The following is a 19,307-nucleotide window of genomic DNA, read 5'->3' on the forward strand; positions in this document are numbered from 1 at the left end:
TTTCGTCACAAATTTGTTGCTATCATTTAGAGACGAAAACCTATTTCGTCACTAATTAGCGACGAACCACGTTTTTCGTCACTAATTTGCTGCAAATTCTCTTATTAAAACTTAACGACGAAAATTGCCGTTCGTCACAAAATTAGCACTATGAATAAAAATAAGAAAGAAAATATTAAAATTAGCAACGAATCACATTTTTTGTCACTAATTTTATATAAATATAAAAAAAGGAAATATTCAATTTAGCGATGAATTAACTTTGTTGTCTCTAATTTAGCGACTAAATTCTTTTTTGTCGCTAATATGCTATAAATAAAAATAAAAGTAAAAAATAAAATATTAAAATTAGCAACGAATTAGCTTTTTCATCGCTAATTTAGCGACGAACAATTTTGTTCGTCGCAAAATTAGCACTTGTGAATAAAAATAAAAAAATGTATTTCAATTTAGCGACGAAAATAATTTTTTTGTTGCTAATTTAGCGACAAAATGTATTATTTCTCGCTAATATGATATAAATAAAAATAAAAAAGAAAATATTAGCAACGAATTTTTTTTCCATTGCTAAATTAGCGACAAATTGTTTTGTTCGTCGCTAAATAAGCCATAAATTGTTTTTTTCGTCGCTAGATTTCTCTCTCTTATCTTATTTAATCTTTCTTTTGACGTTACTTTCTAAAAGCCTCCCGCTCTGTCTCTCTCCCGCTTGTACGACGTCTTCATCTTCTTCTTCGCTTCTGTATCTTTTTCATTTCCTCCTTCTTCTTCTTCTTGCTTTCTTGTTACGGTTCAGCCAAGCGACCCACCTCCACCCGACCACTACGACCTGCACCACCACCCTCCGTCCACTCCCGTCGCCGGCCACGCCTCACGGCCAACGGGCCTCGCGTGAGCCGCAACTAGCCGAGATCGTCGCCTAGTCGTCGTAAACCCGGGACCTTCGCCCACGACCCTCCTCCACCCGAGCTGCGCCGCCACCGATCACCGTTACCCAGCCATCTCCGGCCACGTGAGCTGGCCGAGACCCATAGATCTGATGATGAGCCCGCCGCGACGATGATTTGAGCTCCCTACTCATGAACCCGACGCCCACCCGAACCATCGTAGCCATTGCTCGGCTTGGCCGCCACCCGAAACTTGCAACCCGAGACCCTCGGCTTGCAGCCCAGCCGCACCTCTCTAGCCGCCATCACCACGACGCCAAGAGCTTGAGCCGTCGCTCGCTAGCCTAGTTGAGCTCGGGAGCTCTGAGATCCGCGAGGCCCAAGTACCGACCCGCGAGCCAGCGGCCCCGCCGTGCCGCGCCATCTTCCCCAACAGCCCCGGCGCCGCTATCCAGCCACTACCCGAGCCCTAGCTGTCCGTGGCGCCGTCGACTAGCCGTTGCCGATCGTGGAACCGTGAGCCTCGCGACCCGAACCTGTTAAGTTGACCCAACCCGAGGAACCCACCGACTCCTACGGAACCGTGATATTATTAAGTGCTTAATCAATGTTAAATATAAATTGCAGAAATTAATTTTTCTTTTAATTAAATTTAAAATTTAAAAGTAAAAGAAATGATTTTATCATATGAAAAAAAAAAAATTTCGTCACTAAATTGGATTTTGCGACGAAAACAAATTCGCGGCTAATCCGGCATCGCTAAATTTAGTGACGAAACATTGTGTTTTCGTCGCTAAATTTAGCGACGAATATAAAATTCGTCACTAAATTTAGAGACGAAATTTATTTTCGTGGGAAAATTCATGACTAATTAACGAGGAATAAGTTTCGTCACTAATTTGCCACTGAGGATAATTCGCCGCAAAATTCGTGGCCAATTAGCAACGAAACTTACTCCTCGCTAATTAACCACGGATAGGTATCCGTCGCAAAATTCGTCGGTAATTAGTCACGAATTTTGTTTTTTGTCGCTAAATTTTGCGATGCCGAATTGGCGACGAATATTTTTCCGTCGCTAATTTTCGTCGCAAATCAGTTTAGCGACGAATTTTGGTCAATTTTTCGTGGCAAAATCTGTGGCTAAATCCTAACTATTTATTAATAAATTTTTGGTCTTCTTCCTCATAATTTCAAAAACATTCTCTCACTACACTCTCTCTCTCTCCCTCTTGGCCGAAATCTTCACCACCACCACCACCGCCGTCGGATTTTCTTCAAGCTAACACCGGTCTTACTTTGAACCGCTGGAGCTTAACCACTGCCATGAGCTACTCGGAGTGGCCGGATTTTCGTGGATCAAAGCCGATCGAGAGGAATCGTCGGAGCCGCTAGTTGGGATCAAAAATTTCTCTCGACTTTTTCGCCGGAAAATTTGCTAGATTTTGGATAAGTTGGTTTCTAATCTTGGATTAGGTATCTAGGTTGCTAATGGACATTAGATTGAGTAATTTGATGAAAAATTTGTGAGATTTGCTCAAGAATATGACTTGGCCGAAAATTATGAACGAGGAGAGAGAAAATGTGTTCTTGAGGTGAATAATGATGCATGATTGAGATTGGAGGGCTAGGATTAAATCTAGCTTTATCATGCTTTAATCGAACGGCCCATAGTGAATCTTGCTTAGAAAGATTGATCGGACGGTTGCGATTGAATTTTGCTTTATGTAGATTAATCGTGTGGTGGGGGTTAAATGCACGTTAGAGTATTTTAATTGTACGGTCCCGTTTAATTGCCACGTTACTATAGTTTAATTGTATGGTACGTATTAATTGTACGTTAGCGAAATTTTGTTCGTACGGTGATTATTAATTGCTACGTTAGCATAATTAATATTGTGTGGAGTAGATTAATTTTTGTGGTAGTATAAATTAATCGTGTGGCCCGATTGGCCGACGGCTTGAGTGTGATCTAATCGAGTGGTCCCGATTTATTATTTATTCAACGTGAGTGAATCACGTGATCCCGATCGAGTATTTATTCAGTATACTTAAATCAAGTGGTCTCGATTGGGCAGTTGAGGAAAATTAGAAAGATCGTGTGGTCCCGATCTTTATTTGGAGAAAAATTGGTGAGATCGTGTAGTCTCGATCTTCTAATCGGGAAGTTTAGCAAGATTACGTGGTGAAGGTTGATCGATCGGAAGGTTTTATGTGATTGTGTGGTATCCGACGAACAATCGAGGAATTATTATAGTACATGGTCTTTATGTGGAATAATTGAGAGGAAGTGTGAAATTTTATCCTAAAGCGTTATTACACGGGGTTCGTATTTTATAAGACCATATTTTATCCTGAGGCGTTAAACGCGGGGTTATGCTTATTATTTAACCCTAAGGCATTAAACGCGGGATTGTGCTTATTTTATCCTGAGGCGTTAAACGCGGGATATTAACTTGAGGCGTTATTACACGGGTTATAGTGACCTGAGGCGTTATTATAGGGTTCAAACTATATAATGACTTGAGGCATTATTACGCGGGTTTGTCCATTTTTATTATAGCCTAATGCGTTAAACGCGAGCATTGGAGTAACGTGGAATATTTTATGATAGCCTGAGGCGTCGAACGCGAGCTTTGGAGTAATGTGGAATATTTTTTATTATAGTCCGAGGCGTGGAACGTCGATATGGGAGTAACGTGGAATTTCTGTAAAGGTGTGGCAATTTTGGGAGAAAGAATGAAGTATTTTGGAATTTATTTGTTGAATTATTGATTGAAGGAGGATTTGTTAAGAATTGCTCAGCTAGGACGTGTCCGGAGGCACTAGCGCCCTAACCTAGGATTATGGACTTTCTTACTGAGATTTATTCTCACCCCATCGTGGGTTCTCTTTTTCAGACCCTCCGCATCAATTGTGAATGATCCGCTCCCGAGATTCGGAATTTCCTCGAGTATCCGGTTGGGGAAAATCAGGTGTATTATAGGCACACTACCATGGTCCGGGTTGACGAGGGAGAACTATATTGGAAGCCTCACACGTACGTGGCGTGGACGTATCGCCACGGGGATATGTCGGTGGGCCCGTTTAGAGGTTTTGACATTCCCTACGATGGAATTGGGGAATGAGATCCCACTAATGCTACACCTCCAAACAGCGTAGTGGTGCACACCGATGCTGGTCCCGAGGGCTTGGAGTCTGACCTAGAGGTCATGGTGACAAGAGAGGATGGAGAAATTGTAGAGCCATCTAATGCGGAGCAGCCACCTGAAGTTGATGAGGATGAGTTGGCAGCTGTAGACGATATAATAGCGGATAGCGAGGACGAGGCCGGGGGTAGTTGGCCTCTTGACTTTTGTAGAGTGTTTTCTTTTGGAAGTATAGTAGACTTCGACCACTGGATCTTTTTATTATAAGTGGTCACGGGCTTGTACTGTGGCCTTTGAAGCCCTAGGTTTGAGAGTTGTAACAATTATGTATATATGTACATACGTTTGTTTTTACCATCCCAAATCATCGTATTGTTGTTGGTTTCTGTACGGGGATTTGTTTCTGCTTCCGCATGTATTGTTTTTGTTGGCTTTTGGATCTTGGAGAACTGTACGTATGCGAGGCCGGAGGGGATGTTTTCGAGCTTGTTCGGGTCGTGACATTCGGCTCAAAGACGTCCCGATAGTATGCATACTACCCCCATCTCAATGGGTTCTATTCATAGGGACATTAGTATTAACCCCAATACTAAATCCAGAAAAACCACACCAATCCAGTTTCACAATCCGAAGGCCCTAAACCGAATACATAGCCTTCCTCATAAACATATTTCTCAAATAGCATTTCAGTAAGACAATCGTCAACAAGCCATAACAAATAATCAAATGGTAGTAATAGCTTGATCTTGTTTATGCAAAAATAATGCTCTAAACGTCATCTTACTTCACCTTGTCGAGAAAATCAAACCATAATATACATGCTCATCTTTAAAGCATGAGTTTTATAAATTCTTAGAAGAGAGTACATGTACAACTCACCTTAAAAAGTCGCAAACCAACCTATAGTAATCATTTGAACCGCAAAGCTTGAAATCCTAAAAATTAATTGAAAAATAACATTAAAAGCTGGAAAAATACTATGTTAGCGAAAAACTTAACTAAACGACATATAAACGTTGATAATCAGACACATACGGGCCAAAAAAACTACTGGTCGTGCACTTGGACAGCCCGCACGCCAAACTTCAGAAATTTCGTTCGGACAAATCGTAAATCCAATTCACAAACCGTCAAAAGCATTAGCTCCAAACATCCTTAAGTTTATTTCATAAAATAATCATGGTTGACCGACACCAAAATTAGGCTCCACGACATCAAAACCTCCAAAACTTGGATTTTCCAGCTCTAATTGCGAGAACTTCCTCAACTCAATCAAACGAAGTCCGATTGATGCAATATTGTAGTCAAAATGAAGCTTATTTAACATACTACAAAGGTCTCAACAGGGTCGACCTCAATCGACAACCTCAATCTAAAGAAAATAGCCCTCGAAGATCACTGTTCGCACAGTAAGTCTGCGCATCTGATTTGAATTGCTTGCTTCGGGCAAACCATAATACAAAATCGTGATCCGTCGAATCCTACGGCTTCATAACATCCTAAAGTTTCATCCTCAAGCAAAAACGCAGCCAATCGCCCATGAGATCGGACACAGCAACACAATTTCCCTCAAAATCCGAATTTTGCCCTCAATCCGAAAAATCACTTCAATAGGAGAAAAGAGAGGTGCGAGCACTTACCTAGCGTTGCGACACGTAGTGAAACAAGCTCGGCGAGGCGTTCATGGTGAGTGGCGCGTGCACGCGACTATTTCTTCTCTTTTCCCCTTTCTCCTTCTTTCTTCTCTTGTCTCTCCTTTCTCTGTTTTCTTTTCCTCTCTTTCTGCTATGGAATACTCTCGACCCCCTTTAAGGAGAAACCAACTGTTCTCTTTTCCTTCCCTTTTTTTTTAATACCAGTGGGTCCTGCCTCTTATTTTGACCAAGTAAAAAGACTCAAATATTACAACTTGTAAATAGTTTTCGGGCACAAGATCCTAGTCCTCCTCAATCGGCCACATATACCCAACAGTATCTATCATTAGCAACTCCTTCATAAGGGCAATAATCTCTTTCAAGTGGTCATAACTAGGGGTGTACCTGCTATTAGCTACTTTCGGAAAGGACGATAATTTTCATTAAGTGCTCGTGACTCAAGAGTCCTATCTCTGCCATTTTTTCTCGTGAGATCGTAATTTCCCTCAAATGCTCGTACCTTTGGTGGATATTTACGGTCAGTATTTTACCAATGACATAATAGGTTTCCTCATGTGCTCTCTCTTAGCGAGGGATCCACCTATTGCTAATGCTAGTAGATAACATTTTGTTTAAGAGAATGAGATGGTAATTCTCTGCAAGTGCCCGTGACATGGAGGCGCCCATTGTTATTAAATTTTTATTAATGGAAATTTTTCTTCGTGACCTCTCTGTGAATGATTTCTACTGCTAGCAGAGTCAAACTGCCCAATAGGCGAAATTTCAGCACCTGTTCTGAATTTATAATATAACGACAAGTCGGAAATTGTATTTCTACTTTTCGAATCTGCTAAAAATTATCTACAGTCTGTCAAAAAAGATTTCGCTCGGGATGTCAAAATTGATTTGGAAAAAAAACAAAGAAAGAAGTCCAACATAAACAGATGATTCTTCCAATTCTCAGTACTGTATTAATTTATTATGTGGGAAGGCTAATGTTATTGAGAATGACCCGTGTCATCAAGGGATCACAGTTGAATCTTGAATGTCTACTTACCCGGTCAGCTCAATTCATCATTTTTGGAGGACATATGCCTCGGAAAGATCATGACAGATGGTTAAGAAGCTAGAAGTCAAGATGATTAACCAACTCTTTCTTTTTCTTCTCTGTCTGAAGCCCGCCAACTTTGAAAGAACCTTAGCTTCAGGTATGACTACAAATAGCTCCTCCTCCTCATTTTCTTGCGAAAGCATCCCAAATATTTCCCTACAATTACATAGTAGCCTTGGTAACTATACGTTGATTCCTGATGATTCGTTCTCATCCAAGACATGAATTCCGGCATCTCTCTCGTGAATTTCTCGATCCAACGATGCGTGTGCTGCATGGAAATTGAATTAGAGTGAATAAAGGCAACGCCGACGAAGCTTCAGGCGGACCCGATTGATGTGGGTGCTTTTAAGCTTTTTTTCCTTCTTCTTTTGAACAGCTAGGGGCAACCAGCGTGTTTGACATTGACACCGAAAAGAAGAGGTTCGTGGCTTTGGAGACTCGGGAAGAAGCGAAAAGCAACAAAGGTCCCAAGGGATCAATCAAAGATATATGTGAATTCACAATGAGAGAGGTGTTTTTCTTTTGGACTGGCAATCAACCGGTGCGTTTCACATCGACGGTTAAAAGGAAGAGGGCTTCATGATGGCCTTGGAGACTCCGAAAGAAGAGTGGTAGGGCCGGATGAGAACAATAAATTGATTGAATGCTTTCTTGTAATGTGAATGATGGGGTTTGCCATCTCTCTCCTATGCCCGATTCAATTGGGAAGTTTGAATGGTTGAAGGAATTGAACTTGCTATGGATAGGAATTATAATTGGTTGTCTTATTTGAAAAATTCGCAAAACCAATAGTGCTAATGTCATTTGGGCCATAAATAAAAAGAAAGTAAGTAAAAACGTGAGTGTCCCATGATTAAATTTCACATCTTTTGCCATCTATTAAAGTTCGTACGTTAATTAAAAGCAAATTGTTGTTGTGCTTGCACCTACAAAAAAAAAAAAAAAAAACCAACAAGAGAGCATAATTTCTTAGTGCTATGAATTAAGCTTGATGAAATGAAATATTTTTCATATATAGATTTAAAACAACCAATCCATCTTAAAAATGTAAAAGTTGTTCTCCAAAACACTTTCAAAGGGTGGCCGGCATGTGACATTCTCGTGAGGTCTATTCTTACTTTCTTTTTGAAAAAAAAAATCTTCTACTTCATTAAATACTTTCCAGTTTTAGTTCAAGGGGCATATAATTACTTTCAATATTACGAAAATCTTTTATTCTCATGAATATAATCACAGTGTCAATATAGCTATTACATTCTTTTTTCTACCTTTTTTTTTATCTCTTGCTTTTAGACCACAAGAAGGCATTTTTTAGATTCCCAATTTGAATAGATGATATATATGAATCCACAAACCTACTTCATCTTCCTGCCCTGCCTCCTGCTTTCCCTTCTCCCTCTTTACCCAGCCATGCTGTAAATTTTGGCACACAGATAGTCGATAACAGTCGAGTCTCAGAGAGAGAGAGAGAGAGAGAGAGAGAGAGAGCCGCACTGCAGTAGCAGATCATCGTTCGACACGACAACTCAAGCGAGCTGAACTCACCGAAGCTTGCACTCCGACCATGTCGAAGCGACCAAGGCCTGACGCCCTCGAAGAATGGTCTGAATGCGCGAGTGAATCGCCTCTTCTTCTTCCCCCTTCAGACTCGTCGGAGAAGATCAATGTGCCATCGACTTCCGGAGCGAATTCTGACCCATCTGCTTCGTCCACCTCCGTGATTGGAAACAATTACCACATATTCTTGAGCTTTAGAGGCCCCGATACTCGCAACGGCTTTGTCGATCACCTCTACCAAAGGCTCAAAGCTGTGGGCCTGAGGTTCCATCCGAACTTCGTGTTCAAAGATGATAAGGACCTCCCCTTCGGCAAGGGCATTGCTGAAAATCTTATCAGTGCAATCAAGCACTCTAAGGTTTCAATCCCAGTCATCTCGGAAAATTATGCGGCTAGCGAATGGTGCCTCCGCGAGCTCGTTCAGATAATGGAGTGCGTGGAAAGAGGAGAACAAAAAGTCTTGCCCGTGCTTTATAAGGTCAAATCCTATGACGTGCGAGAACTCAAGGGGGCCTTTGGAGAAGCCTTCAAATCCCATATGCATCATTTTAAGGAGGATGTCAAGCAACAAGGGCCGGAAGCGCTCAGAAAAGCAGTTGCTTCCAGAATATTCGATTCAGAGCAATTTGCTCATGGGTACTTCTTTTACCTTGTCTTAACAAACAGATCCTTGTCGAAAGAAGAATTTTTCTATTTATCATCCTCAATCCTTGTTTTCTGGAGCTATTAATAAGTTATCATGTGTTTTGTCGTTTGTCAGGCATGAAGGGGAATTAGTGGAAGAACTCGTGCAAATAATAATGTGCGAGCTACAACATGATCTTCCACCAGCTCTTCCAGGGGACTTGGTTGGAATTGATGATCATGTGGCTGAGGTTATGAAATTGGTGGATACTGCTCCTTCCGAAACTCAATTTATTGGCATTCATGGGATGGGCGGCATCGGTAAGACAACTCTGGCCACGATCATCTATAAAAAGCTTTTTGACAAATTTAAATACCGCAGCTTTCTTAAGGATACTAGAGAGACAATTAAAAGCAAGGGTATGGAGCATGCCCAATCTCTACTAATCTCAGATATGACAGAAAGTGCTGCATGTACGGTGCGTGATCCTGATACGGGGATTGGAAAGATTCAATCAAGTTGTAAAGGAAAGAAAGTACTTATTCTTCTTGACGATGTGGATCGTCAAAACCACCTCGATAAATTGATAGGAGATTGCAGTTTCGGATCGGGAAGTAGGATCCTTGTTACATGTCGAGATAAGGCCCTCTTGAAGCATGAATATGAAAAGTATGAACTCAAAGAAATGAATGCCAAAGACTCTTTGCATCTGTTTAGCAGATTTGCATTTGATGGGAAGGAACCTCCGGCAGAACTCGCGGCTCTTTCCAGTGATATTGTTGACACCACAGGAGGGCTTCCCTTAGCTCTCGTGATTATAGGTTCATATCTCAAAAGACAATGTAAAAGCATATGGGTAGAGACGCGAGACAAATTGAAGAAGATGCCTGATATGGAGGTACAAGAAAAGTTGAAAATAAGTTATGTGCACTAAAATATGAGGAGAAACAAAAGTTCCTAGACATAGCATGTTTTTTCATAGGAACTGACAAAAGAATTGCCACCTACCTGTGGAAGGATCTCCAATTGTACCCAAATTCCGGATTAGCAAGAATGATTGAACTTTCCCTAATAAAATATGATGAGGAAAATAAGTTGAGAATGCATGATCAATTAAGAGATCTAGGCAGAGCTATCGCTTGTCCAAAAGGTACACAATCTTGGGATTGTAGCAGACTATGGGATGAGGAAGCCATGAAAGTTTTGCAACTCAAGGTAACAATTATGCCTACTTTTGGTCTCTCCCATGTTCTCTAATGGTAGTCCCTCAAATTATTATAGTAGCTGTTCGCTTTCTCTATATCTTTGACCATTCTCAACATATTGTTAGCATTTTCTTGGTAATAGCTATATCCAATTTTGGCGTTCAATTGATGAAAAGTTTGCACTCGTGATTATGAGGCTCAGAAAAGGGCTATTAACGTCATTTTCTAGCAGATTTTTTTTCTGCTTCTACCTATATTACTTGTTGAAGATCGAGCATCGCACCAGTTTGAAAATTTAATTTATATCAAGAATCGAATGCATAACCAATCTTTAATTTTCAACCGTGAATACGTGCGATTTGCTCGTGTGCAGTTCCTACTTTATGGCAACAAAAAGAAAGATTTCATTTGAATTATTCGCCTCTCATATGGCTATCAACTCAAGATTTTGTTCAATTTGAAGTAATAAGATCTTATGCAGTGGTTTTAAATGTATGGAGGATTTTACAATTTGTTCTCCAGGATTTATTATGCATGTTTACAATTTATATCCAGCAAGATAATGTAAATGAATAAGTGCATGTACTTACTGAAAAATAAAAGTGAAGCTTTAGTCTAAATTGTAATGCTCAGTAAATGTCATTAACATAATTGAAGAAGCACCTTGATATATATCAATTTTTTGAATTATCTAGAAATGCATAGTTGGGTTAGTTGACAACTTGAAACGACACTACATAATTTGGATGACTCTTACTCGATAATCAATAGAAAATTCTTACTTATGTTGTCAGTAAATACTAGCAATTTTTTTAATTAAAAAATTCAAATCTTCAATTGCGGATTTATCATTTCTTTTATTGTCACTTTTAGTGAAATTAGCAAATTACGTAAAAAAAAATGATGGAAGATTGGTCAGGATACATTAATTATAAAGAAAGTGGCATAATTAACGTTTTTCAGTTTTAATTATGAGCTCTGCGCGTGTAACAAATTAGGCTTTTCTACCCAGGTTTTCATGATATGTCCTCGTCTTCATACTGGTGCTACGCATGGATCTAGTCACTGGTATTTTAAGCACACAATTTAACGTTGTGCAAAACTAAATAACAGTAAATTACGACAAAAGAAACTAAATAACAACAGACCTATGAATTTGAGGCAAAACTATATAACAGCAATTTCCTGCGAAAATTTGCCGGAAGGGCTACATTTAAATTTCATGCACATGACTAAGACTAAATTAATTTGATGAAAGGTAGAAAAGTAAAGATCAAAATTAAGCAAATAAATGAAGGAAGTAAGTGACAGAATAGTGAAAGGTGAAAGAAACTATTTAATCTCAAAAGTTCGACAAAATTTGTGACATACAAGTGCAAATCGACATATTATATTATCCTGTAGTTATGAGAAGGTCACATATACTCTGTAAGTGTAGAGAAAATGCATTAGCCACGATAACAGGCAGACGTATGCTAACAGAAGGCGGTTGGATGGTATGTCATTCCATCTTTAATGACACTTTAGTCATGTCATGATAGGGGAATGCCCTGTGCTGATACTTACTATCCTTATTATTATTCCTTTTTTTTTTTTTTTTGTAGGAGGAAAATAGAAATATTGAGGCACTACGACTGGACAAAAAAGGCTCAAGCATGTTCATGAAGGAAAAGAGCTTTAAAAGAGTGCCTTACCTGAAGTTCCTTCGTCTGAGTGAAGTGGGTTTTGATCCAAGTATTGAGGATTCACTTTCTGAGTTAAGATGGCTAGAGTGGGAGAAGTGTCCTGAGTCTTTCGTGGCGACCAATGTTCATTTGGAGAAATTACTAGTACTTTATTTATCAGGTGGTTTTCTTAGTGAAAAATGGGTAGGATGGAGTTCAATCATGGTAAATATAAGAAACGTTTTTTCCTTCTGTTCCATTTGATGATAAATCATTCTAGTCCGACAGCTAATTTTGGAACATGTTTCTCTCTTATAGATGGAGAAGTTGAAAGTTCTCAATCTCTCAGAGTGCTTCCGACTAAAGAGCACCCCTGATCTCTCTAGGTTTAAAAGTTTAGAGATGCTAATCCTGAAAAATTGTCGGGGTTTGGAGGAAATCGACCCTTCCATTGGAGATGTCAAGTGCCTCGTTTCCTTGGACTTGAGTGGCTGTGGGCGTCTGGTGGAATTGAGCTCAATCAAGGTAAAGATAAAAAATGCTCTTATCTCTTTTGTTACATGTTGATGATAAATTATTCTATTTCCAACAGCTAATTTGGGGCATGTCTCTCTCTTACAGATGGACATGGAGAAGTTGAAAGTTCTCAATCTCTCCCACTGCATCAACCTAAGGAGCATCCCTAATCTCTCTGCACTTAAAAGTTTAGAGAGCCTAAATCTGGAATGTTGTTTGAATCTGCGTCCGGAGGGATTGAGCTCAATCAAGGTAAAGACAAGAAACGCTCTTATCTCTTTCTTTACGTGTTGATGATGAATCATTCTATTTCCAACAGCTAATTTGGAGCATGTCTCTCTCTTGCAGATGGACATGGAGAAGTTGAAAGTTCTCAAACTCTCCAGGTGCGGCAGACTAAAGAGCATCCCTAATCTCTCTGCACTAAAGTGCCTCGTTTCCTTGGACTTGAGCAACTGTCGGAGTCTGAAGGGATTGAGCTCAATCAAGGTAAAGACAAGAAACGCTCTTATCTCTTTCATTACATCTTGATGATAAATCATTCTATTTCCAACAGCTAATTTGGAGCATGTTTCTTTCTTACAGATGGACATGGAGAAGTTGAAAGTTGTCAATCTCTCACACTGCCCCGAACTAACGGGCATCCCTAATCTCTCTGCACTTAAAAGTTTAGAGAGGCTAAATCTGGAAGGTTGTGGGAATTTGGAGGAAATCGACCCTTCCATTGGAGATGTCAACTGCCTCGTTTCCTTGAACTTGACGAGGTGTAGGAGGCTCAAGAAGTTACCCGACCCCGAGCTGGGTAAACTGAAAAATTTGGAGGAGCTTCTCGTAGACTGGACTGGCATAGAAGAATTCCCGGAATGTATAAAATCTCTGGAGAAGCTGAAGATGCTTAGTGCCGTGGGTTGTCGTCAACTGACTCGAGTTCCCCCACAACTGGGAGAAGTAAAGGGCCTCGTTTCTTTGAATATGAGGAAATGTGAGAAACTCGAAGAGCTACCTGGACAAATGTGCAAATTGGAAGAACTGAAGGAACTGATAATATGCGAGACTGCCATAAAGAAACTTCCTTCACGTATAGGTTGTTTGAAGAAGCTGGAGATTCTCGATGCCTCTTATTGCAAATCCCTGGATGAACTTCCAGAAAGCATTGGATCCCTTGTGAAAATGCAACGCTTGTTGTTAAAAAACACGGGGCTTCAACTGGGTAATCGTCCAGTAGAGAATCTCATTCGCAATTCAATTGGGAAGTTAGAATCGTTGACTGAATTGAACTTTTTATGGACGGGCAGTGCGGAATTACCTGAATCCATTGGTGGTTTGAAGAACTTGAAAATTTTGAAAATTGCTCGCTGCGTGAATTTGACAAATTTACCTAGTTCCATTCGCCAGTTAGGCATACTTGAAGATGTCGACGACTCAAGCTGTGGGGGATTGCTGGAAAGGGAAATTCATAGAAATGAGATTTTGCCACCGGGCATCCTTCGACTAGTATGGACTGATGCACTCGATAAGCCTCCTGTTGCAACCCGTAATTTTCTTGGAAGCACGTCGACTCCGAAAGACGAACTCGAGCGAGAGGGATTTTCGTTTCAATTACTGCATCGAAAAATCAGTAAGCTGCATTCTCTGCAACACCTTGCCTGGCTAGGCCTTCAGGGCGACTTGCTTAGCATGGTGAGTGAATCAGACCGCAGTGACACAGTCGTCCAAAGCTTAAGTAACTGCAGGTTGCTTCAATCACTGCCGCAAAGCATCAGTGAGCTGCATTCTCTCCAACGCCTTGATTTAAGTTATTGCTGTGAACTCAAGTTGCTGCCAGTGCTTGATCGCTGTCTACAACACCTTGATTTAACTGACTGCTATGAACTTCAGTTGCTTCCAGAGCTTCCTCCCCGTCTAGCAGTTTTGAATATCAGCAGTGAGCAGAGCACATTGCCTGATCTTTCTCGCCTAACCTATCTAAAAGAACTCACTGTTAGTGATTGCCCATTGCTGACATCCCTGCCAAAGCTTCCCTCAGGATTATTGAAGCTTCGTGTCGTCCGCTGTGATAAGTTGGGACAGTTGCCAAGTCTGTCAAGCTTGGGATCCTTGTCAGCATTATATCTCGAGCGGTGCTTTGAGCTGACAAAAATCGAGGGCCTGAACGCACTAAAATCCTTTGAAGTATTTGACTGCCCCAACTTGTCCATCCCTGACGGCCGTAAACATCTAGAGTCTTGAGATACTTAAAAGATTGATTTACCCAAGACAGATGCTCCGCTATCGAATGATGATCCAGTTCAAGTTCGACTTGACAGATTGAAAAACTTGGAAAGTCTGTTTATATGGGACTGTCAGTCCCTTGGAAGAGTGGACCTGCCGCAATCAACGCACCTGAAGCGATTAAGCACCAGAGGATGCAGCAATCTAGTCGAAATCGGAGGCCTTGAGAGAATGAAAGACTTGAAAAGTTTGGAAATCGACAGGTGCGCATCCATCGAAACATTACCAGACCTCTCGTGCTTCCATGACTTAGCATATTTCTCCTGTAGAAGTTGTTCGAAGCTTCACGTCGTTAAGGGCCTGGAGAAAGTCGCATCTGTGTATAGATGATAAAATGAGGGATTCAACTGCAAGGCCTCGGCAAATTGTCCACGTCTGCCCCGAGGGCCGAGATGCATTGCCAATTTCGTCAGGATATTTTTCATATCCCGTTAAATCAGGGTCACCTTTCCTTTCAAAGGTAAATGAAATCAGGTATCAGCAATTTCCTACTTTGAGAAGTCCCAAGGAATGGAGACGCTGGTCGTGGAAGTGGACACGATGCTTAATATCAGGATTGAAAACCTTAGATTCACCAACCAAACATACTTTAACGGAACAAAAGAGAAATGTTTTTCCTTTACGCTGAAACTTTTTAAGGAACTGGCCTTGCTAGTTTTATCTCTTTAATACTTACTATCGCAATTTTACAAATTTTCTGATTGAAAAATGGGAGGAAAAGGTCGATAAATTTTTTTTTTTTGTCTCCTTTCCCTTTTACATGAAATAATTAGGTCAGATTTAATCATAATATTCAATGACGACGAGGTGTTGTTTTCCTTCTCTTACATGATTTGTCCTGGAGTCTGACGCGATGCTTCGGAGGAATCTTTCTTTTGATAATGCCAGCAGTGATCAGAATGCCTTCTTAGTCAATCAAAAGCATCACAAGCTAATTTGAGTCATAAGTGTCTCGAAGTAATACCCTTTTGAAGAATGATTCGCTTCCTCCCTTGAAATCTATTTGGTTCTGTTTACTCCCTTATGCGAATTCTTTCCATTTCATGTTATCCATGAGGATGCTCAGCTGGAAGAACTATTGTTTCTAATGTTTGAATGTTTTTGATTCACTGCTATATTTCTTCACAAGATTCCCTGGTCATTTTGGATTGCTTGATCATATATACGTGTCAAATTTGACCAAGGGCTGAAAATCGATCAAGTTCGTCCTGTCTGGAAAAATTATCGTCTGATTTTATGTTATATTCATTCAGGTATTAGATTTTTTACGCCATGCAAGGTGTCGATGCTCGTTGTGGACCTTTGAGATAGCAGGATATACTATATCATTTTAACTAGGATAAAGTAAGGGATAACCTTTTGATCTGGGACATGTAAACTAAAGAGAACCACATGTGCAGGTGCTTCTGATGTGAGATTATGATTGACGGGACTGTGCAAAATGGAGTATTAGTTTTGTCAACGGAATGAAGGCAGAGTCGGACATTGTTCTTGCTTTGTGAGAGTTTTGGTGTCAAGACTGCTATGAAAGATGAAGATTCCTCGGCATGATTCGGCCGCAATCAGCTCAGGGGACAAGAAGTTGATCTCATGATGTAGCTCTGAGCTGCAGAAGCTGTTATTGCCTTTCTTAGTGATAGTTTTTCAGTTTCCAAAGTAGCTATTTGAATTGATGCATTTCATGAAGGTTGTAATTTGTAGTTATTGTTCTTGACAGTTCAGCCAGCTTGAGACCCTGGATCTGTAGTCATCCAACTCCTAATTTGCTGGAGGATTGACACTTGACAGCAATGTCCTTATGAACTTGTTGAGAAATATATCGACCATGATTATGTGATTCCTGACATTGAAGACTGAACGTCCTTACTTTCGAAACAGAGGGGTGCGCGCGCACAGTTTCTGGATTTGGCATAATCTAAGTTGGTCATCACACACACAGGCGCTTTAACATCTTCTTTTTTCATTTTCCCATTTGTTGCAACAGAACATGAACAGACGAAGACAAATGGCAGGAAGGGGGAAAAAAAAGCGATGATCACGAAGTGAGCAAAGGCATTGGAGTCGGTATATCCGTGTGGAACGTGGACAGAGATTCAGGGCGTGTGGAGGTATCTCCCAGCAAGCAAAGCGGCTTCCATGACAACAGAGAGGAAGTCAACGACATCCTCGACTTGGCAATTGCTTCCTTAAACATCGGTCCTCCCGAGTTCTTGAAGTTGGCCATGCAGTTGATTGAGTTTTGGCCGCACTCTTGGCACAAATAGTCATCTGCACGACACCCCGGCAGGTCTCAGAATCAAAACTCCGATATGCCTATGTGGGCGATACAACCTGGTCAATAGAAATAATCAAATTAAAGGATCCCACAGTATGATTTCTTCCTCATCGCCATCGCCATCGCCATCTCCATCGCTTAGAACACTTGACAAGCCAAAATATATGTGGAAGTCATTGTCCTGGACGGGTCCATGAGAAAGAGATAATCCAGACGTGCACATTCTGCAATGAAAGCAAATTAAACCTAAACCCGACCCGACCCGACCCGCTTCTTGTCCACTTCATATTCGGTTTGGGTTAGGGTCGGGGCGGGTAATGCACACAACGCTTAAGGGTAGGATCGGGTCGGGTAGTATGGAAATCCTACCCTTCCCTAACCATTGACACCCCTAGATAGAATTGTCAACATGAGTGCATTTGCTCCCCACAATCTCCTTCCCCAAACCTCAGAACAGTCATAATATGTTTCATGGAGAGGGAGAGGGTAACGGTGGAATAAAGTAACGGAGAAGAGTGGACAAATTAATATTAATAGTGGGACTACATACCGAGAAAAACAAAGGGGTCAATAGTGGGACTCAGCTTGCCACGTGGCCATTTTTGAATGGAACGTCTCGGAAATGACTTGACAAGCCAAGACTACCTAATATTTTCTCCAGAGAGATACAGAGGGAGCAAAATCTTATTTCAGCAGCATCTTATGAGCTACTTGCTGGCCCCACCTTGTGAAATTTCCAAAGCAGTTGGCAATCAACTGCTGAATACAAGGTTTGAGGATGCTAAAGTCAATATCTCGTTGGCAAGTTACTAATCAAATGACAGTCCCCCACTCGTAAAACTTTAAAGTACTTCGTAATCTACAATGGGATGTCGGGCAATAAATTGATTATTTCGCGGGATGTTGCTAATTACTTGACAGTCCCAATGGTAAAATTTTGCAACACTTTGTCGTTTACTCTTTGGATACTGGATCGCGAAATGAATAAAATGGTTATCCTGTCTGTTGACACCTAAATTTTGATTTTTAGAAAATCATTCATATAAGCATAAAATGAGAGTTATTCATAATTCTCACAAAAAAAATAAATTTTCATGCATTGCATATTTAATTTTTGTCGGTCGAGTGTACGTCATGTCGGTTAGGGCCAGAGATGAGTCAATTGAGCATGATTCCAACGGACGATCGAGTTAAAATCGACTCGAAAGTCACTAGAAAGGGTGCAGAATTTTTTACTATAATTTTGGACTCAAAACAGCCCGTTTGAGCTCTTAAAATTGCAAAAAGGCCTTAATTAATTACTCATTTTATTAGTTAAGGTCCAAGTGAGTCCGAAATCACAAAACGAGCCCGTAAAATATTGAAAAGTAACCCATTTCGCCCTCCTCATTCATTTGGCCGAAAATTGTAAGAGTCTAAGTCCAATAGGTCTCCTCAAGATCAGAATTTTCGATCTAATGATCGATATCTAATTGGAGCTTTTGATCTAACGGTTTAAATAAACCCTACAACTCAAAGCCCTAGTTTTCTCTATAAATACATCTCTATGCCTAGGGTTAAAGGGGTTCCGCACGATCAGAATTTTTCAGAATAGAATTGAGAGGATACACAAAACAAAAGTGAGAGAAAAAGAGGGGGATTTAGTCCTTCCTTGGCCGAGGCACCTATATCGGCGGCACTTTTTTTTTCTACCACAGACGACGTGTGCTTGAAGTTGCTGCGGTTCTTGCTCGTGCCATCAATATTGCTTCTGTTGGTGGTCCCCGCTAAGATATTGCAATCCCAAAGCCAATAGATCGAGCAAGAAAACACCGGTGGAATCCACAGCTCTTCGGGCCAAGAATTTGCTGTTCAAGACAGATTCCGAGGCTGTTTTTCTTCTGTTTTCACTGCTGTTCGTGCTGAAAACAGCAGCTGTTTTTGCCGGATTACACTTGTTGTTTTGTGCAGATTTTGGTCCACTATTCAAGGTCGTTTTCCTCACTGTTTTACACCATTCTCATTGCTGTTTTTGGGCGGATCCCACAGCTTGTGTGTGTAGATTTTTTCTGAGCAATTCAAGGTAATACTCTTGCACATTTAGTGTTAATTTAAGCATGTTTTAGAGTGCTTTATCTGCTGCTTTGCTGCTGTGTCTCTGCTGTTTCTGCACTGTTCGCATGTTTTTTTTTATTTATCCAAATCAAGCTGTTTTCGTGTTATTCGTGCTACTAACACATGCAGAATTTTTCGCGAACTTAAAGGTGAGACTTTGGACTATTGTTGTCGCTGTTTTGCATGAATTAGTCACTATTTGTTTTCCGTTCTTCGACATGAACACTGAAAATTTTTACGGGGGAATTCAAGGAGCAAATTTTGCATATCAAAACCCTAATTTTTATCATAAATTTTGAAAAGCGGGTTTAATTGGACT

The 19,307-nt window shown here is 40.6% G+C and overlaps 1 pseudogene; it reads left to right on the forward strand.

The window, feature by feature from the left end:
- Positions 1-3,880: 3,880 nt before the first annotated feature.
- On the forward strand, positions 3,881-14,577 carry LOC125314843 (annotated as a pseudogene).
- The last annotated feature ends 4,730 nt before the right edge of the window (positions 14,578-19,307 follow it).

Source organism: Rhodamnia argentea, chromosome 4 (genome assembly GCF_020921035.1).
Source record: "Rhodamnia argentea isolate NSW1041297 chromosome 4, ASM2092103v1, whole genome shotgun sequence".
NCBI classification, from domain to species: Eukaryota; Viridiplantae; Streptophyta; class Magnoliopsida; order Myrtales; family Myrtaceae; genus Rhodamnia; species Rhodamnia argentea.